Here is a 12,380-nt window from a genome sequence, read left to right as displayed (position 1 = left end):
AGCTTGAGATAGCAACGCTTGCGAGTTCGACCGAGCAGTGCTCTAACAACTTGTATGTCTCATATTCCTATGCTTTCTAGTATAACCCATACGAAGTTGTCTTTAGTACATAATCAAACGACCCTTAGATGAGTTTTGATTCACTAAAATATGACAACCAAACTTGACATACCAATGCTTGGTGGGTTCTACCGAGCTATGCTCTTAAATAAATAAACTTTGTAGCTTCTCATCCAAATGCTTGATTTCCTTGGTTCTTCAACATTACTCGAAATCTTCGTCACTTCCAAGTACTCCAGTGATTCTGAACGTGTTCAATTCAGCATCATAGTTGTTGAAGATCCGTAGCTATAATAATGATAAAACAGTAGCTCTCAATCATTTTTATACAGTATCATAGTATTAGTACACAACATCAAAGTCCAATTGTGTCACAACTTTGACGACAATACTATGGTGATATGTATCACTCCCCTTTAGTCAATACTTCATCTCACATGAAAATCACTCCCCCTTACATAATGATCCGTAAACCATATGTATTTGTAGTGTGAACTACACACTAATTCTCCCCCTTTTTGTTAATATAAATTGGCAAAGGTACGAAAACTAGTGGGAACATAATGAAATTCTCATAGATATACTTCATGACTAAAAGAAAAAACATATCAACTTTGTTTCGATGATTTCACATAGTCGAAGCTTAGTGTATTCATGAAGGAGTTTATAAAGATACAAGATAACTCCTACAATATTCCACTGCCGCACTCCCCACAAAGATTTGGCAATTAAGCACAAGTTCAATTAAGAACTCTCCCCCATAAAATGTCATTTCCGAAAGAACAACAAGAGCAACCTTACTTTTACAAGAAAAGAAGGATTTCTTTGGACATTAACAAATTAAATGAGACATCAATTTGTATCCAGAAAACTCAATTAAATTAACCACAAGAGAACTCATGATTAATTTAATCGGATATGCTCAACATAAGAGAACTTACGGAGCCGCACAGTACTTTCACATATAAGTGGATCAGGGAAAGATCAATACTGCGGAATATTCAAAGATTCATTCTATTTTTCATCAATATTTTCATAAGGACATATAAATAAACTTAATCTTTGCAATCAAAAGTTCATCATATCTTCCATCAATATTTGCGTAATGACTTAATAGGCTTAACTTTTGACATATATGGGACAATCATAGTTCTCGGGCGCAAACACACATATCACATAACAATTTTTGCAATATATAAAACCAATAAAGATTAATACTGCAAAATCATCTTCCAAATAAACTTTAGTTATTAAATAAATAAATCTAAAAACATTGCAAGATGAAAATCGTTGGCAATAGCTATGTGTACTCACAATAATTGTTATTCCAAACCCTAGTTATCCTTCTTAAAACATAAGAATAAATTCTCATAAGAAGTTTCCTAGATATTAAGACCTTTGAAAAATTCGTTATCGTCCGAACTCCTTGTCGTCAACAGTCATTGGAACATAAGGTTCATGAAGGTATGAGACAACTTCAACAAACCTTCTTGACTGATGCCGAACCAGGGCCTTCTGAACTTCAAGAGTCCTAAAAACAATAGCCTTTATTTGTTGTATCTCCTTTCTTATTTCCTTCAACTCTTCAAGAATACCAGAGTACTTCTGAAGATTTGATGGTACATCCCTTGGTTTCCTCACATTCCTCCTTTTTCTTTTCAAGGAAGAGGGTACCAGATATTTATCTTTTTCCTTCATGATTGATGGATTGACAATCATATTAACCTCTTTTCCATCAAAAGTCATAATGCTTGGAGTCTTCATACAAATATGGGTTTGTGAGAGAAATTCACAAAACAACCTCTACAAGCAAACTTGTGATAAAAAAGAGTTTTTTAGGGAAGGAAAAGGGAATGTAGGGTTACTAAACCTTTATACAAAGTAAGCAGATTCACGTACGCACAACTCACAACCCCCAAAAAAGGCAGAATCGTCGACTTTACCCCCTTTTTAATGAACAAATATGGAGACCTCTTTTCAATATCAATCTAGGATATGAAAAGATCAACCGAAACCAAAACAAAAAGAAACAAAAAACTTTTTTCTTTTTCTTAAGACCTGTAAGTGCTTAACTGTTGTCTCTTTGGGATCAGGCACTTGAGACAAGATGCACAACAAACACAATTAACTTGTGTTGGGGTGAACAATAATCTGTCCACCATGAACCTTTTGGAAATAGTTCCTAAAATTCTCTTTCATAGAACCCAGGTTCTTTTCTAAAGTGGTCTAATTTTCTCTTTAGAAATTAACTTATTTGGAGAAGAGTTGAGTTTACATACATCAGACGACTTCTGAACAAGTTTGAGCTTGTTTGTTAATCGATTTGCTCTCCGTTGAAGTTTGTTGACATATCTTACTTTATGCTTGTACTTGAAACAAGTAGAGAGTCCGTGACCCTTAATAGTACAGTAAGAACATGTCAAAGTGGAGGATGGTTCAGACACCATAGAGGAGCACGCTGCTAGACAAATTGTGGTCCTGAAACATTAGAAATAGGATTTCCAGTAGATAGAGAAAAATCCATTTTATCCTCCAAAATAGTTGAAGAAGTTTCTCCAGGAAACATATCAAGATTGATGTGAGTATTGCTACAATTATCAAAATCAATATTCTCAGCAAGGAGCGCAACACTTGATTTTTCATCTTCATCTGAATCATAGTGATCAGACATTTCATCAAGAGTTGCAGCAAGACCTCTGTTTCCAGTATATTTTATACAATTTGGACACTCATTGGAAAAATGACCAAAACCTTTAAACTTGAAGCACTAAGGCATATTCTTATCATCAGTATCGACTGTATCCCTGTTTTTAGGAGAAACACTATCATGCGGTTTAACTGGTGATCTAGGCTTATCTCTGATGAACAGTTCACTTCTCTTCAAAAGAAGATATCTAAATTGTCTTGTGATCAGAGAAACTGAGTTATCAAGATCATCATCTGATGAGTCAGTCTCACAAGGATCATTCACAGAGTTGCCAACACATTTACTTTGGTCAAGTAATTTAGTGTTCTTTTGTGCTTTTAAAGAACTCATGATTAAAGATCTTTAACTTCCCAACCATAGGATTTATGGATAAAATATTAAGGTTATTTTCTCCAACGATGGCATGTTTCTTAGAATCGTATTTGGCTGGCAACGATCTGAGAATTTTCACCACAATGTCCTTTTCAGGAATAGTCTTAACCAACGCGTCTGAAAAAAATTTAGTAAACAATGATGCTGGTAGTGGTTTAGGTGCTTTTATTTTTCATAAATTGGGTGTTGCTATTCAAAAGGGGGTTGGTGCCCAGCTTGTCGAGAGGCTACCAACTAAAACCTCTTCCGTGTAAGTCAACTATTTTAGATTCAAAAAAAAAAAAAAACGCAAATGATGCATTAACAATTTCAGACACTTTGTGATTAAACTCATCAAATGAATCCTCATCATCTATACAAAGGTTTTCCCAATCAGAACATAGGTTTTGAAGCCTAACTTCTTTCTCAGAGGAATTTCCTTCGAATACAGTTTCTAAGATATCTCAGGCTTCTTTAGACTTAGTGCACGTAGTCACATGGTGCTGCAGATCTGGCGTAATGGCATGTATGATAGCATTTAACCCGTCAGAATTTTGATTCGCAGCAAGAATCTCGTCAGGTTCATATCTATCAATATCCTTTGGAACAGTTACAACGCCTTCTGTAACAACCGGAGGATCATAGACATTAACAACACGTACCCATGTTTGAAAATCACGAGCTTGAAGAAAAGCACGCATAGCAATTTTCCACCATGAATAATTCGATCCATCGAAGACTGGTGGTACGTTTATAGAGATAACACTTCTGTCCATAGAGTCAGATCGCTACAAACACAGACTTATAAGGTCTTAAACGTGTTTACCCATGTCTAACAACCTCACCCAATATTTCGTTTAGCAATCTGTATAGGAAAACTCCAATATAATTCCAAGATAATCAACTAAACAGTCAAACTCAATCAATGTAAATATATCCAAGAGTCGTATCTATGTTTCACAATGTAATCAGCAAATCAAACAGATAGAAATCCGCGAGCCTGATTATTATGTGAAACAACTTGAATGGTACCAAAGACCAATGTTCAAGTGTCAATCAATTTATATCAACAACCAAAGGTTGGATTATCTAATTGATTGAACTACGCACAACCTGTGATATTTCAATTATATAAACAAATATAATGCAGAAAAGAAATAACACAAATACAAGAAATTTTGTTAACAAGGAAACCGCAAATGCAGAAAAACCCCGGGACCTAGTCCAGATTTGAATATCACACTGCATTAGGCCGCTACAGACACTAGCCTACTCCATGTTAACTTCGAACCGGAATGTAGTTGAGCCCTAACCAATCTCACACCGATTAAGGTACAATCGCGTTCCTTACGCCTATGAATCCCAGCAGGACTCTGCGCACTTGATTCCCTTAGTTGATCTCATCCACAACTAAGAGTTGCTATGACCCAAAGTCGGAGACTTGATAAACCAATCTGTTTCACATAGAAAAGTCTATTGAATAGATAAATCTGTCTCCCACAGAAATACCTAAGAGTTTTGTTCTGTCTTTTGATAAATCAAGGTGAACGGGAACCAATTGATACACCGTACTTATATTCCCGAAGAACAACCTAGTAATATCAATCACCTCACAATAATCTTAATCATATGGTAGCGAAACAAGATATTGTGTAATCATAAACGATGAGACAAAGATGTTTGTGACTACTTTTTATCTTGCCTATCGGAGATTAAATCTCGAGCAAATCTTAGAGAAGATAGTACTCGATACGATAGAAAAGAACAAGATCAGAACACACAACTACAGACAAATAATTGGGTCTGGATTCACAATCCCAATGAAGTCTTTAGGTCGTTAACCTACAGGGTTTTGGAAAAACCTAAGGTTAGAGGAGAATCGACTCTAGTCGCAACTAGTATCACACAGGAGGTGTGGGGATTAAGTTTCCCAGTTCCTAGAGTTCTCCCTTATATACTCTTCAAATCAGGGTTTGTAATCAATGTTACCTTGGTAACAAAGCATTCAATATTCACCGTTAGATGAAAACCTGATTATACTCAATCTAATATCTTTCAACTTTTAGATCGAACTTAGTTTGTTACACACAAATGAAAAGTGACTTCATTTAGATATGAGTAACCGTACCTAAACGTGTGCACCTTGTTGGCTCAATAATAGTTAACCGTTGTTATCCATATGAACACTTTCATATCAACCTTATTCATCTTAACCATAATTAGTTCAAATGACTCAAATGAAACTAGTTCTAGAGTTATTCAATTGTTTATATTCTCATAGAAGTATACAAGACACAATTGAAGCAAAATCGATTTTGATTCACTCGAATCAATTCATGAACATTATATCTACGGTTTGCAAAAGATTGCATTCCTTAATATATAAATGTATTAGTTCATGAACAAACCGATTTTAGAACATACCTACTCAAGTATGCAAATGGGTACGCATACCTAAGTGGTCGGACTAAGTTTGGGTTCGCCAATATGCGAACGGGTACGCATAACTTCCAAACTCAGCTAAATCACGGAACTTGAAACTTACGCCAGTACGCATACCGGTATGCATACTAAGTTCCCGGACTTTCATTAACCAACCAGTACGCACACGGGTATGCATATTATGGTTCCAGGACTTGGAATAACTTGCAACAGTTAACATACAAGTACGCATAATGTGCTATATCCAATCATTGTTATTTTTTCTAAACTCCCATTTCAATCATTGAAACATTCTCAGAAGACGACAATAGCTGTCTCACACAAACCATTAGCTTCGAAACAATTTTCAAGTGATCGAATGATCAATACGAAACATTCCGAGTCTACATCAAATGATTGTCTCACACAAATCATGTAAGATGTTACCAGGCGATTTTCACATGATCATCTTTTGACTTTCGTCAAGAATATAAGATGAACTTGGTTAAAGCGAAAGCTTACCAACACATATTTCGAGAAATATGTAAGCGAGTTAAACTCAGCTCGAAATATCAAATGTGTATAATCGAAGTCTATATATCTATACGACTTTTGTCTCAAATAGGAGATAGGGTAGATAGACTTTTGAGTGATAGATGAGTTCAAGTCTCCACATACCTTTTGTTGATGAAGTTCCACAAGCTCCCCTTAGTAGTTCTTCGTCTTCAATCGATGAACGTCGTGAAGTCTAATACTCAACTACACTTTCTATACTAATCCGATACTTAACTATAATTAAACTAGAAATCAAGACTTATAGTTTTGGCAACTAAACTTGACAACAAGCTTGAGATAGCAACGCTTGCGAGTTCGACCGAGCAGTGCTCTAACAACTTGTATGTCTCATATTCCTAGACTTTCTAGTCTAACCTATACGAAGTTGTCTCTAGTATATAATCAAGCTACTCTTAGATGAGTTTTGATTCACTAAAATATGACAATCAAACTTGACATACCAACGCTTGGTGGTTTCAACCGAGCTATGCTCTAACACTCATTAGGGAAGTCACTGGGTACATGTATACCCGGACCCGAAACGGAATCGGATGATTCACGTCATAATTTAGGTCATTTTATTGAACTCATTAGCAAGTTTTGTACCTGACGGGTAGAACTGTTGTGAACCAATAAGATTTCGGCTCCTAACCTGTTCTACCCGACAGGCATATGGAACCCAGATATTTATCTTTTTTTTTTTGGTAACTTCATTTAAAATTCAAAAGATTTGTATAACTTTTGCTTTAGGTTACTATCCTTTTTTTCATTTTAGTTTTTAATTTAGTCTCCGATTAGAATATTAATAAAATAATTACAGTAGTTTTAATGTAAATGCATTATATTTAAACTAAAGTAAAGAAAATAAATTATTTTTAAGAAGGATTTTGTTTTTTTCAAAGACCCAATGGGTACCTGAAGCCGTAGGATACCTGGTAAAATCAAATTAAAACTCGGATTCGGGACCATTAAGAACCGGACCCGACTATTTTAAATAGATACAATGATATCCGGGTAGAATCGGATCCATTAAAATCCCTAGTGCCTACTCTTAATCAGCCTACAATCTCTTCTACTTCTTGTTTTGTCGGAGATTTAGATAACATAACCTGTTAAAAAGTTGGCTTTTAAAGGAGGCACATCGAAAGACATATTTTGAGTTATTATTTCGGTCTTCCTCGAGTTGTATCATTTGAAGATTCACAATCATAGAGTTGATAGTTCTTACAACTGAAATGTCTCCGAATTCCAAATTATCCTTGTAACTAGATCATTTGAACTTGGCATAATAATATTAACACTATTGCATTTCTATGGATCCAAATATTCTTGTGAAGAGAAGTAATTTTCGAAGATTCATTGTGGGTTACACTTTCACTCATGGAGCAATCAAACCAGAGTTTATTTATTTTTTTAAAGAGAAAAACAAACCAAATGATTTAAATAAAATTTCAGTTGATAAACAACTATAACCAATTTTCACATAAGTCAGAATTGCATAATTAATAACAAGGATTGGAATATTTGTTCACTTGATAAATTATTTTATAAAGAGGTATCAATCTAAATACTAAATTCCAACACTAAATTTTAATCATAGGCATACAATTTAGATTCGATATTTGCTTCTGAATCGTTTGTTTTGTTTTATTTGTGGCGCAGTATGTCAAAAGTTATAAAAGACTTGAGTACTTGAATAGTTAGATACTCTTTTAGAAAAGAACAGTTGATCAAAGATTACCACATTAGGTATGTACTCAGCAACCCAAATACTAAACCTGCTTAGCTAATAGGATTACAACCTAGTTTAAGCATCAAATCTAAATTATCGAGTTTAGGAATCATTCAATACACAAAGTAAACTAATACAACCCAAACTCTCTGAGACTTTATAAATGAGAACCTCTCGATATTATATGATTTTAATAATGTGTTGTTTTACAGATAACAAAGATTACATATATAAAAGATACATAAACGTCTTTAATTCACTAAATATTTAACTATGATAACGCATGTCTTCACGTAAACCATCTCTTATGATAACTGAAAAAGCATCATCCCAAAGAGGTGCTTAGTAGAAACAAATAACTCTCGAGTAATCACTAACATGCTTTACAGTTATAAAAGAATACCAATTGAAAAGACAATAATGTAAATAAAATATTCAATAATTCATGCATCGTGAAGCAAGTGTGACTCAAACCTCGCCAAACTCATTGGAGAAGACGACGCAAGAATAACCCCAACCAATAATCATAACATCATCCACATGAAGTGTCCGTCCAACTTATGATTCAAAACATTACCATCAAGATTATAAAGTTAGACAAACAAACATAATATGCACACGAGTGAATCTCCCAAAATAAAATAATATATATGATAAAGGAAGAGACGGGGAAGGTAGCCTCCTTACTAGATAATATTTAACCGGGGAAAGTATTCAGGCTACTATATTAATAAAATAGATATAAATAGTATTGAGACGGGGAAGATACCCGCCCCTACTTAAATTAGTAGGGAGGTTATGTAAAATATATAGGCATGGTGATCAAAAATTTGTTACTCCAATTGAGCTTCATGTTTTTTCTAGTTCAGATCCTAATAATTCTAATGATTATTCACTCATTCAAATGGACGAGGATATGACTAGAGATACTATTGTTTTAGAAGATGTCGTATTTCCTTGTTACGAAGCCGGTGATAGTTTACAGGAACGGGTTTATCATGAGAATATTATTTTAGGGTCCGAAGATTTGAAAACAATAGTCTTAGACAAAGAAGATATACTCTTTAAGATTTTAAATATGATCACTTTGGGACTTGATATATGTGCCTCAACCATTTTACAATAATATCCTGAACCTAATGATGTCCAAAAAGAAGTTCAGTTGTTAGAACCCATCCTCTGGTTGATATGGTTTACCTAGGTGATGATACCAAGATTGACTTTGTTTTCCCATTCTTTTAATTGTGGGAACGTACGAGTTTAAATGTATCGGTTATTAAGTTTTCAGATTAAGCCTAATTTCTTTAGGAAATTAGAATCGACACATTTTCTTAAGAATGACCACCACTTTCATTGTGGTCAACTGTGTGAGCTAAACCTGATTGACTTTGAGGATCCTCAATTATTCGGTTAATTATTATGCGCTTCTAAGTTTTTTGTTGAGTTTTTCCCGACTCTACAACATGATCATTTGGATCTTACCAATGAGGAAATCCATCCCAAAGAGATTTATCTAGACCCATTTATATAGCATGAACCTGAACCACAACTAGATATAATGGTATTAAAGAAAACACTAAATAAGGTTGTGCTCGGTTTGTTCATTTTCTTGGCATGTTGTTGTTTCCTTTTACTTGTGTCAACTTTATTTGTTTTTAATGACCCACAATTGTTCTGGCTATTACTATATGATTTTATGAGGTGACTAATCATTTCTTGGTCTGGATGAAGACTTAAAATTTAACACTTCTTGGGAGGTAACCTATATATGCTCATGCGACACGATGATATCCTTCTTTATTTCCTTTTCTTCAAGTGGTAACAATTTCTCCTTGTTGCTTTTAATTTCATCTTTAAAACATTGATGACAATGTTAGATTTAAGTTTGGGGGTGTGGGAGAAAATTTTAGTTGCATTATGAAACTCTGGAGTCTAGAAACCTGTGCCAATTAAGGATAACACTGCCCAATCAAGTGGATGGAAACATCTTGGTTGTATGAGTTGAGGGATCCAAACTAAAGAGTTTATTCATAAAAGGACATGGCTCATGTGTTAAAAATAACATGGTAGTTGTCATCCTATCTCGGAGTCGTCATATCACTTATTGTTTTTTATTTTTTGCATACTTTTTGTTTCTCTAACTAATTTGGTGGGGCACTAGTATCGCCTTGAAATCCATTAGGATGAAGTAGAGTGATTGAGATAATCTATTCTATTATATAAAGCCAACATCCCTTACTGTAGCAAAGCGAAGCTGCAAAAAAAATGGACTATTTTGCCCCTGTTTTTATTTATTATACGCACACTGTAGAATATCTATGAGGGAATAATAGAAAATAAAAATGTGAATTTATAGTATTACACATTTACCCCTGTTTATATATTTCAAATGTGCATTTGTATGACAATGTGAGGACATTACATTAACTTAAGGCTATCAAAAAGGAATCAAGTTCATCTTTACTGCTAGATTATGATTGTGAAAGATCAAAAATTTCTCAAGCATCAACATAAACCATCCCCAATTTGTAAAAATAACATCTTTATATTGGTTCAACCGAAGCCTTCCGCAACTCTTTTTACATGTCGAATTACTAATCCCTCCTTTAAAAATAATATCAATTAAATTTTTTTATTTAGTGTGCAGATAGATGCTACTATGATTGAGGTGTCAGTGGTTAAGATTTGAATGAAAGAAGTGGAGCCATGTAGCGGAGGGAGGGGAAAGAAAAAGGAAGAAAGATCACGACTAAAGTAAAGAAAGGAGGAAAAACAAAAAGGAAGAAGAAGGTGGTGGAAGTGTACATCCGACTAGCATAGGTTTATTGTATCAATGAATGGGCAGGATCAAACAGAAGTAAAATCCACGGCTAAGATAAATTCAGATATATTGTAACATGTGCACGTGCAATGCGTTCTTGTGATGATCAAAAAAAGACCAGACCAACCGGATAAAATATAAATATATTATTCAATAAATAAATTAACCGATAAGACCCTTGTATATACCAGCTGAGTTGATCTACGATTAGGATAATAGACCGCTGAGACTCTTGTATATACCAGTCGGGTTGATAATCCTAATTCTAAATCAACTCAGCTGGTATACACAAGGTACCCAGCGGTCGATTTATTTATTGAATAATATATATTTTATTTTATCTGATTGGTCTGGTCTGGCCTTTTTTTTTTTTTGAATATCTCAATTACTCTATTTCATCGTAGCGGAAATCAAAGCGATACTACTTACTAGTGACCCACCAAATTACTTAAATAAACAAAAAGTTTTCAAAAATATAAACAGAAAGTGATATGACGACTCTGATATATAGTGACAACTACCATGTTATGCCTAACACCTGAGCCCTGTCCTTTTATGAATGAACTCTTTAGTTTGGGTCCCTCAACTCATACAACCAAGATGTTTCCATCCACTTAAATTGGTTAGTGTTATCACTAATTGGCACAGGTTTCTAAACTCTAGAATTTCATAATGCAACTAAAAGTTTCTCTTATAATACTAGAATTAAGATTAAGACTAGTATTTGAATCCGTTAGGGTTCATATTGGCGTTGACGATCAAACAGATATTCTGGAAAACACCGTTCACCCTAGTCAACATTTGTAAACTATCCATCTTCTTAATCTATTAATGTGATTTATTTGATGTACGTAGTGTGACTATCTGAGTAGAGCTCTATTTACTTATATATAAATTTTAGTATGTTTGAGCGCAAATTCGTGTACAACAATTGGATTCGCATCAGGGTACTTCCTCCCATAACCAATGAAGTAGGCCAACTAAGGAGATTGTTTAGTGTCGTTCCTAGATTCTTCACAGGTAGCTAGAGTTTGGACTAAAGCTTTTGTGGGTACACCTCTTGTAAACCTTCCCGAGACTATAACTCGGCCACCAGGGTCACATAGGGGTTGAAAGGCTTGTTGCACACGTTAAGTGAAATCACAATGCCTTCGACAGTGAGTTATGATTTTATATTCTAGATTAGATTTGCTCGAGGACTATCAAATAATAATATTAGAGTTATTTGATAGACATATTTTTGTGTTTGATTTGTCTCAATTCTCTATAATTGTTAGTTTTTACTTATTATGGTATTTTATAGGTTTGTAGGTGTTTTGGAGAAATAAACTTCTGTGGAAAATTGGCTCGAAAAGTGGTATTTGCACCCTCGAGAAGAATTACTTGAAAGCACCCAAGAAAAATGATAAAGGGACCCCTGGAAATTGATAAAGACACCCCTAAAATTACCCATGGATTGGATAGGGGCGCCCATTTTCTCCACTATTCAGATAAGAAATTTGAGGGGAAATTTATTCAGTCATACTGCGTGTTTCATGGAAAGGATTTTCAACGAGATTTTCTCGGTTTTTCTGGTGGATTTGGATTGGTATTTGTTTGCTGCGATTAAACAGGACCGGTAAGATATTTCTTCACGTAAAAATAGAAGATTATCGTGGTTATCAAGAAAACAGGGGAACAGAGATATCTCGAAGTCTGGTTTTAATTTGGGAAATGACGTGGAGTAAAAAAGG

Source organism: Papaver somniferum, chromosome 7 (genome assembly GCF_003573695.1).
Source record: "Papaver somniferum cultivar HN1 chromosome 7, ASM357369v1, whole genome shotgun sequence".
NCBI lineage: Eukaryota > Viridiplantae > Streptophyta > Magnoliopsida > Ranunculales > Papaveraceae > Papaver > Papaver somniferum.
The sequence above is the reverse complement of the archived record's forward strand: the minus strand, read 5'-3'. Positions refer to the sequence as shown.